Source organism: Primulina eburnea, chromosome 17 (genome assembly GCF_022965805.1).
Source record: "Primulina eburnea isolate SZY01 chromosome 17, ASM2296580v1, whole genome shotgun sequence".
Lineage (NCBI taxonomy): Eukaryota > Viridiplantae > Streptophyta > Magnoliopsida > Lamiales > Gesneriaceae > Primulina > Primulina eburnea.
In genome coordinates, this window is record NC_133117.1 from 27873100 (window position 1) to 27881779 (window position 8680).

General features: G+C 40.6%; 1 long non-coding RNA gene across 1 annotated transcript; it reads left to right on the forward strand.

The window, feature by feature from the left end:
• Positions 1 to 4136: 4136 nt before the first annotated feature.
• On the forward strand, positions 4137 to 7005 carry LOC140818313 (uncharacterized). Its single transcript, XR_012114949.1, has 2 exons — positions 4137 to 4613; positions 6759 to 7005. It is a non-coding gene; the product is annotated as an uncharacterized lncRNA (long non-coding RNA).
• The last annotated feature ends 1675 nt before the right edge of the window (positions 7006 to 8680 follow it).

Sequence of the window (8680 nt, forward strand, 5' to 3'; positions counted from 1 at the left end):
GCTGCAGTGCCCTCAGAGGAATCTGCCTACTCAGGGCAGGGTTTTTGCGCTCCATGCCGCAGAAACCAACCCGGAGACCATGTTGTTGACAGGTACCTTTAAGCTTTAAGTTATTATTGAATTTCCGTGTTTTTGGGAATGGGGTTGGAGCATTTGAACTTAGAACAGCGATAGGATTGCATGCTCTACTTAGTATTATTTTCGGGACTTAGTTAGAAGAACTGTGGCCTTTGCATGTCTATAAGCTTAGCTTCTATGATCTTTGGGTTCCGCTTAGTGTTCCGAACTTTCAGGAAGAATTTTCATAGCCGGCTCAGCTACCAAGGCCTTGATAGATTCAGGGGCCACGCACTCGTTCATTTCGGAGGTCTTCGCAAATTTTCTCAAGATCAAGACCATTGGGCTAGACATAGCCTTTTCAGTAGTGTTGCCGTCAGGCGAGGAGATGGCAGCTACCAATGTTATCAGAGATATAGACCTTGAGCTGCACGGTAATCTTGTTTATGCGGATCTGATTGTGCTACCGATGCCGGAATTTGACATCATCCTAGGAATGGACTGGCTACTGAAGAACAGAGTGTTGATAGACTTCCAGCGGAGATCTATTCTTGTCCGACCACCTGGAATGGAGCAGTTCTTATTTGAGCCGGACAGGTACTTTTCGTTACCGCGCATTATTCCATATGTTCAGGCTAGGAAACTCATGCATAGAGGGTGTCGAGCATTTCTAGCGACCTTTTTATCTGTCCCCGAGGAACCCAGTCAGTCAGCCTCAGATGTTCCGATTGTCAGAGACTTCTTAGACGTTTTTCCCGAAGACGTCTCTGGTATGCCACCCGAGAGAGAGGTGGAGTTTTCCATTGAGCTTATGCCAGGTACGGCTCCGATATCCAAAGCGCCATAACGACTGGCACCGACAGAGATGGCAGAGCTTAAGAAGCAGATTCAGGAACTTCTCGACAAGGAATTCATTCGCCCGAGCTTTTCACCATGGGGCGCGCCAGTCTTATTTGTAAAGAAGAAGGATGGCTCCATGAGGCTTTGCATTGACTATCGGGAGTTGAACAGGGTTACAGTTAAGAACAAATACCCACTGCCGAGGATTGAGGATCTGTTTGACCAATTGCAGGGAGCTTCGATTTTCTCTAAGATAGATCTGCGTTCTGGTTATCATCAGTTGAGGGTGAGAGATGATGATGTCTCGAAGACAGCTTTCAGGACTCGTTATGGTCACTACGAGTTCCTGGTGATGCCGTTTGGTCTGACAAATGCTCCAGCGATCTTCATGGATCTCATGAATCGCGTATTTCAGCCGTATCTTGACCAGTTTGTGATAGTGTTCATAGACGACATTCTTGTCTACTCCAAGAGTCAAGAGGATCACAGCAGACATTTGACCACAGTGTTGCAGACCTTGCAGAAACACAAGTTATTCGCAAAGTTCAGCAAGTGCGAATTCTGGTTAGAGAAGGTGACGTTCTTGGGCCACATTGTTTCTAGCAGTGGTATTGAGGTAGACCCCGCAAAAGTTGCAGCAGTCCGAGATTGGGTTGTGCCTCAGAATGCATCCGAGATCCGCAGTTTTCTTGGGCTGGCAGGATATTACAGGAAATTCATTCAGGGATTCTCCTCCATTGCCGTTCCACTCACAGCACTGACCAAGAAAAATGTGAAATTTGTGTGGAGCAAGGAGTGTCAGAAGAGCTTCGATACTTTGAAGCAAGCTCTTATCTCAGCACCAATATTGGCCATGCCAGCAGGACCCGGTGAGTTTGTCCTTTACACAGATGCTTCGAAGCTTGGTTTAGGTGCAGTTCTGATGCAGCATGGGAAAGTGATAGCGTATGCTTCTCGACAGCTGAAGGTCCATGAGAAGAACTACCCTACCCATGATCTAGAGTTAGCGGCTGTAGTTTTCGCCTTGAAGATTTGGAGGCACTATCTGTATGGAGAGAAATGCCAGATCTTTACCGACCACAAGAGCCTCAAGTATTTCTTTACGCAGAAGGAGCTGAACATGCGTCAGAGGCGTTGGTTGGAGCTTGTGAAAGACTACGATTGTGACATTAGCTACCACCCGGGTAAGGCTAATGTAGTTGCGGATGCTTTGAGCAGGAAAGTCGCAGTGATGGCTCACCTGACGATTCAGAAACCTCTTCAGATTGAGATACATAAGTTTGATCTTGAGACTTATCCTCGCGGTAGAGTTCCTCGTCTATCTACCTTGACGATTCAGTCCTCTCTTCTTGACCGTATTCGCAGCGGTCAGTAAGCAGATGAGCAATTGGCACAGTGGAAGAAAAGAGATGAGGCCAAGGGCAGTGTCTTATATTCAGTCAGCGACGGTATTGTGAGATACCGAGACAGGATATGGGTTCCTAGCAGTGATTCTATCCGAGCAGACATCTTATCAGAGGCCCATACGTCCCCGTACTCCATTCACCCTGGGAGTACGAAGATGTACAAGGATATGCAGTTATTGTATTGGTGGCCGGGTATGAAAAGAGACATCAGACGGTTTGTGTCTGAGTGTCTGACTTGTCAGTTAGTGAAGGCCGAACATCAGAGACCAGCAGGTTTGCTCAAGCCTCTTCCCATTCCCGAGTGGAAGTGGGAGAATGTTACCATGGACTTCGTGATCGGTTTGCCGAAGTCAGTCAGAGGATCAAATGCCATTTGGGTGATTGTAGATCGTCTTACCAAATCAGCGCACTTTCTGCCTATTAAGACGACATTCACCATGATTCAGTATGCAGAGCTTTATATCCGAGAGATAGTCCGACTTCATGGTATTCCAGTTTCTATAGTATCCGACAGAGATCCCAGATTCACTTCCTCATTTTGTAAGAGCTTGCATTCGACTATGGGTACGAAGTTGCTGTTTAGCACAGCCTTTCATCCGCAGACAGATGGACAGTCAGAGCGTGTTATTCAGATCTTAGAGGATCTTCTTCGTGCTTGTGTGATTGACTTCTCAGGGAGTTGGGAGTCGAACTTGCCATTTGTAGAGTTCACCTATAACAATAGTTTCCAATCTTCTATTGGTATGGCTCCGTATGAAGCACTGTATGGCCGCAAGTGCAGATCTCCTGTTCATTGGGATGAAGTAGGAGAGAGAGCAGAGTTGGGTCCAGAGATTGTTCAGCAGGCAGCAGATGTAGTAGTCAAGATCCGTGATAGGATGAGGACTGCTCAGAGCCGACAGAAGAGTTATGCCGATCAGCGGAGGAGAGACTTAGAGTTTGCAGTGGGCGATCATGTCTTTGTGAAAGTGGCACCTATGAAGGGTGTCATGAGATTTGGGAAGAAAGGGAAGCTCAGTCTGAGATTCATTGGACCATTTGAGATCCTTGACAGAGTTGGGACGCTAGCTTATCGTGTTGCTCTTCCGCCGAATTTGGCCGGAGTACACAATGTCTTCCACGTCTCTATGCTGAGGAAGTATATGGCAAATCCTTCGCATGTCTTGAACTTTGAGCCGTTGCAGCTTACTCCGAACCTATCTTATGAGGAGAGACCAGTGCAGATCCTAGACAGACAGGAGAAAAAGCTTCGGAACAAGCTGGTTAAGCGAGTCAAAGTCAAATGGCTCAATCATTCTGAGGAGGAAGCTACATGGGAGTCTGAGCCGGAGATGAGAGATCGTTACCCCGAGTTATTCGGTGAGTTCTAATTTCGAGGACGAAATTTCTTTCAAGGGGGGAAGGATTGTAGAACCCGTAAATCAGTCTACGTTTAAACCATGCATAATTCTAGATTTTTAAATTTAATTGACTCCATTGCATGATTATTTTAAATGCACTTCTTTGAAGTTAATTATTTTATTATTTCATCTCATTAGTTGATTTTTAGCATTTCAGTTATTTCAGTGAGGCCGGACTGGAGTTGGAGTTTTGAGATAGGATTTAAGATTCGAGAATTATTTCCGGGAGTTAATTTAACTAGCAAGTAAGTTCATTTAAGTTAATAAGGGAGGTGTGAGGATTTAATTTAAGTTGCTTGAGGTGATTAAGAAATAAGCCCATTTAAGTTGCATAATTAAAAGGTTAGCTCACTAAATTAATTAAAGGATTAGTAAGGCCTTTAAGGATTATTAGTTGACTAGATAAACAACACTCCCCATCCATTTTTTTAGAAGTGAAATTTCGGCCACCCCTTAGTACCTAGACAATTATTTTTGCCAACCCACATTTGGCCATTCCATGTAAATTTTTAGCATGCTAATCTTTTCAATTATTAACCAAACCTTAATTAGTTAGTTATTAAGCATGATCCTAGCCTTGGATACCATACAATACATCGGTCAAGGCATTCCCAAGGAGATTTGACAAGCATGTGCAAATTTTAAGGAGTGTGGGACTTAGTCTTGAGTTGAGATCCTATATTTGTGGATCTTGCCTCTCACCTTTCCAACCATTTTTCTCCCCACCTCCATAACCACTCCATCACACCCCTCCCCACTGAAATTCAGAGAGTTTGAGAGGGGAAATTTCGTGACCCTCATAGCTAGAGCAAGGGAGAAAAATCCAGCAAGGTAGCAAGAAAAGAAATCGCTCCATCTCCTCCGCGCCGGATCGTCTCATCTTTTCGTTTTCTTTCGAAACGAATCCAAGGCATGTATATACTTTTTCTAAACCTCAATCAAGTCATATTATCAAGTATTTTTCAGTACATGATCAGATTTCATCATGCAAAAACCGAACACATATCAAATTTGTCAAAAGAAAATGCATGCAGATTTTTCGGTTTTTCTTGGGCAGCTTCATGGTTTGCTTTGTGTTGTGGATTTCAGGTTATGATTCGACTCCAGGCTCTCAAGGCTGTTCCTAGACATGTAATAGGATGTATTAGGACCATGTTGGTCCATTCATTTAGCCCCCACCCTTGCTGGAAACCGAAATGACAGCAAGTTCCCCATAGGTGCAGGAAATGGTGTTCGAAAAATTTCAGTTTCTTGTCTTGAGGGTTGGATCTGATCTTGGCTGCTCTAAGGGCTCTTAGCCATGGTTGGATCACTCCCCTAGCATGTCTAAGACATGACTAAGTCTCCATTTTGGTGGCTTGGTCCATGACTCCTCGGTTTTTAATTAAAACATCACAACAGCCCCTCCCCTCTCGGCCCTTCAGTTTTTGGACAGCATATGTATTTCGAGTTTGGTGGTTTGGTATGGATCTTGGTTGGCCTATGGCCCTTAGCCACGGTTCATACCATGCCCCTATATGTCTAGATTGTGCCATGGTCAATCAAATGGCCAATGGAATGATCCGTGACAGCAAAACAAGAACAATGTCCGACGCGCAGAATTTGTGCTCTCGGGTGAATCTTTTCTGATGTTTGCTGGATTGGTGCGAATTGTGGCTGGTCTTGTGCCCTTAGCCATGGTTCAAATCATTCCTTGGGATGTTGGTAAGGGTCTCTGGTCAGTGGTGTAAGCCCCAATGGCCGGCGGACTCGAAAACGACACAAGGAAAACAAGTGCGCAGCTGCTGTATTTTTGGACAGCAAGTTGCTGTGTCGGTTCAGAGGCTCGTTCGAGTTCTTGGTCGGCTTTTAGCCTATGGCCTTGGACTTGACAGTGCCCCTTTAAGTTAGGAAGGTCATGTTTTTGGCCGTTTGTCATTCGAATCATTTTTGAAGTCGTACGAGAATTTACGGTGCGATGTGCCAAGTTGCGCAGCTGCTGGAAAATTTTACAGCAAGTTGCTGTGTCGGTTCAGAGGCTTGTTCGAGTTCTCGGTCGGCTTTTAGCCTATGGCCTTGGACTGGACAGTGCCCCTTTAAGTTAGGAAGGTCATGTTTTTGGCCGTTTGTCATTCGGATCATTTTTGAAGTCGTACGAGAATTTACGGTGCGATGTGCCAAATTGACTCTCGAAAGAGCGTTTCTTGTTTTGGCCTCCATTCCACCTAGATTTCGACCATCATAATTTTGGGAGCATTATTTCATTACTTTCAGCGTATTTTAATCATGACTATATGTCGGTTCAGTGTTGGTTCGGGTTGGTTCGGAGTCACGATTAAATACGAAGTCATTAGACGTCATAACCGCATCTTTTGAACGTAAATTGCATAGTTGGTCAAGTTTAAGCTATTGCATATATATTTTCATGGCACCTTTAGGTTGCAGCGAGCCTGGGGGACGATCCAACCCACTCCAGTTGGTAAAATTACAGGATATTTTCATTATCGCCAGTTAATTATTTTACGTGCATGAAAACAGAAAATGATTATTTTTGAGATTTATGCGATATGGCTTGTGGTTCATTCACTATGTGGGAGCATTATTTATACGGTCGCCAGTGACCGCTCAGTTCAGGTTGGTACCATCAGGTCGCCAGTGACCTATCAGTTCAGGATGGTACCATCGGGTCTTCAGTGACCGCCAGCTCAGTTTCAGGCTCCCCGGTAGTCAGTTACCGATCAGTTCAGCTTAGTGCAGTGGCCACAGGCGTAAAACATAATCTCAACAGAAAATTTTACCAGTTATTTCAGTACAGGGCTCCAAGGAGCAAACGTTTTTACTATGATTATCAGTTCAGTTATGCACGTATTATAATTGCTCAGTACAGATTATTTTCAGCATCAGTACAGATTATTTTCAGCATGAGTACAGATTATTTTCAGCATCAGTACAGATTACTTTCAGCACGCCTCATGACATGATATTTTATCCCATGCATATTTTACTTCAGATTTTACTCCTTACCTGCGATATATGCATGCTGAGTCTTTAGGCTCACTAGACTTGATTGTTGTAGGTATTGATGAGGCCAGGGCCGAGGACGGGGACCAGTGAGCCAGCTTGGGTCGGCAGTAGTGGCACCCGAGGATCTCAGTGCAGCAGTTGTTATTTTTCCGCTAATAATTTTTATCAGTCGTCGGACAAATTTTAAGTAGTTATTTTTGGCAACTTTATTTTTATTCCGCTGCAATAATTTGAAACATTGAACTTGATTCACCTGTGATTTTATGAATGAGAACGTTTAAGTATTTTTAAAAAGAAAATTTTAAATTTTCCGCAAATTTTCAAAGTAAGGATTTTTGGGACTTTACATTATAATTATAACCTTGAATCTTAGGAATTATTATTAGAGTAATTAGTATATAAATTTGCTGCAAAATTAATGAATACATGCTAATGTTATCAAATGAAGCAATAAACCATATGTCATGGTTTACCCCATGTAAAGCATGATATATATGAATCACTGACATAAAAATTGCCTGTGGGCTAAATTTTTAATTCAATTAGATTCATATAACTTTAATGATATAGCTATTGAATTATACTTTATTCTTAATCCCTGTGGGTAAATTAAGAAATAATTCAATATAATATCCTAATTAATTATATTTAACATAATGAAATTTTTCGTGGGATAAATTTCACTAATTAAATACAATTAATTACAATTTATATCCTTTATGACCAAATGTGATTTTTAATAATCAATGTATAATTTTAATTCAATTGAGGATGCTGTGGCTACTCTTCAATTAATTAAAATCATACGAATCACTAGGATATTGAATTCTTTATGCATAAAATATTTATTCTTCATAATTATTCATCTACAAGTATTACCAAATGATGAATAATTTTATGTAATTTATGTCTGTTATAAGTAAATGTGATTAATGTATAATTTTAATTCAATTAAAGATGCTGTGGCTATTCTTTAATAAATTAAAATTATACGAATCACTAAGACATTAAATCACAAATTTTTAAATATTTATGCTCTTAATAAATGTCTTTCATGTGATCCTCAACCCACTTAAAGTATAATTTCTCATAATTAAGGGTGTTGTGGCTAAACCTTAATTATTTAAAATTATACGGATCACTAGACAAGTTTTATTTTATTATGCTTCATAAATGCCCTTAATGTGATCCAAATCTAACTTAATGTATAATTTCTCATAATTAAGGGTGCTGTGGCTAAACCTTAATTATTTAAAATTAGACGGTTCACTGGACAAAATTTTGGCTTTACTTAATGCTTTATATAATAATTATTTCGCAATCAACACTTTCCAAGAGTGCTCCCAGGAAAGATAGGTAGTGTTAAGGCCCTTTAAATACCCAACTCCTAGTCAGAGCAACATTCTTCAGGGAGACCAGTGGCTAGTCAAGGCAGTTTAAACCGATCTATGAAGAACTCTCTCAGATCATGTTTTCTTACGTCACCTTATAATTATTATTCAACTTAATTATCCACATTTATGTGAATCTTTATAAGCCAAAATTTTTCATTAAATAACTTTATATTCACAGTTTTACTTAATATGAACAAATACGTTCCCCATCAGTTTTTCTCTTCAATCAGAGTAGTGATAAAGTGAGGATCAAAATGTGGGCTCCTCATCAGTTTTTCTCTTTTATCAGAGTAATGATAAAGTGGGGATTATTTGTTCATTTGTGAATATCTGAAATATTTTATTATATTCACATCTTACTTGATATGTTCATTTCAAATTATAAACAACTTAATATAATTTAATATGAACACAATGTGAATATTGTTTTTCCAAAATATTTTTCAATACAATTTGCATTTAAAAAATTCAAAAATAAATGCAAACATAATATTAAATTTGCATGTTCAAATCAAACATTTATCCGTAATATTTGACACTATCTAACATGCAAAAATAATTTCTAAACATGTATTGAAAA